Here is a 1,831-nt window from a genome sequence, read left to right as displayed (position 1 = left end):
ATATACACACATATATATATATGTATATATATATATATGTTGAAGTGTCCCTCATATGTCCTCATAACTGACAAGAAACCAGAATATTCCCCTGACCACTGTGGCCTGACTGCTCCCAGCACATGGGAATAATCTCAGCTTGGTTGCTAGACTGGTACACATAAGGCCAAGGCTTATTCTTTTAAATAGTTATGAAAATGCTTTCAAATTTTATGGTTAAAATATTTGAGAACTATATATAGGTGATACATTCATCATGTTGCAAAGCACATATATCTAACATCAGTATCTGCATACAATTTAATAAACCCTTACCTTTTATTCATTTGGACCAAAGATAGTCATGAGTTAACAAAGAAAACCAACTGATAGATAAAAAAAGACATCAGAGTAATGAAAGATATTTTAAGATTTCAATATCTCCCATGAAAACTAAAGCTTGTTTTTAACTAATTTTATTTTGTGTGTATGAGTTTTTCCCTGTTGGGAGGTCCTTCAGGTTAAATGTTGCAGTCCACCATGTTTAGAGAACTCTCTCCAAGCTCAGAAAAAAATGGAGGACTCCAGTTCTCACACAGGGGCTTCCTCCTCTCTGCATAACCCTATTTGGAGAACATTCCTGAGCCTGGATGCCTGCCTGACTTATGTTAGGTGCGACCTGTGACACAGTTCCTTTGAAATTTCTTCCCCTCCTGCCGAATTAGATTATTAAACATTGTGTTAGAAGCTTGACAATAGAACCAAACCACATATGGTAACTAGGCTTTGTACTCGAGTAGCTTTTATGATAGTTATGTGATGGCAAAGTACAAATTAGGTGATGCTCCAGCTGCTGAAGCAATACTGTATATCCCCTCTCCTTCTGGAATAAAACTGAGCTGCAACACTGAAGCAGGCTTCTGGAAAGCTGCTTTCACTATAGTCACAGACAGTGCAAAGTCTTGCAAAGTCAGCTTCTGCCCCCTTTGCCTTTGTGCCCTGGTAACCAATAGACAGCAAGGGAAATAGGAGTCCCCCCATTTATTTGTGTGTCTATACATGTATCACATGTGTACAAAGCCCACATGGGTCAAACGAGGGTTTTAAACCTCCTAGAACTGAATTATAGTTGTGAGGTATTACATGGGTTTTGGGAAATGAACCTGAGTCTTCTGTGAAGTAGTAAGTAGTTTTAAAACCTATCTATTTCCTTAGCCCCCCAAATAAAACTAGTTTGTAGTCTTTTCAATTATTTTATTACTTAAGTTATAAACTAATGAATGGTTTATATACCTTGAGGTGACACTTTGTGTTTAATATTTAAAACTCATTTTCTAATTTCTTTTGTTGGCTTACCTACAAACAAGAAGAAAATCTGAATTAAAAAAAAAGAAAACATTTGAAGGTATTAAGGGGGAAGACTTCCTGACTTTAGCAGAATATTTTTGAAATGTTTTTGGGATGGAGAAAAATAAGCTTATCTTAAAGAGATGCAACAAGATTGTTAATTGAAGAGGTACTGTCAATGTCATATTATAGGCAGATTCACAAAACAAAATGTATTTATGAATAATAAAGCAGAAACATGCACATTTGTATTAGAAAAGATTGCTAAGTAATGAATGATTACTTTGGCTATGTGTGACTTTTTTATTTCCTTTTGTTGAAAACTGATTTTTTTTTTTACCTCACATCATATATTCTGACGGTGGTTACCCTTTCTACTCTTCCCAGCTTTTGCCCACCTAATTCCTATCTGGAACAACCCCCTTTCTATTTCTCACTAGAAAATAGACAAGCTTCTATGAATAATAATAAAATAAATATATTATAATATAATAAAATATAATAA

This window comes from Microtus ochrogaster, chromosome 1 (assembly GCF_000317375.1).
Source record: "Microtus ochrogaster isolate Prairie Vole_2 chromosome 1, MicOch1.0, whole genome shotgun sequence".
NCBI classification, from domain to species: Eukaryota; Metazoa; Chordata; class Mammalia; order Rodentia; family Cricetidae; genus Microtus; species Microtus ochrogaster.
The sequence above is the reverse complement of the archived record's forward strand: the minus strand, read 5'-3'. Positions refer to the sequence as shown.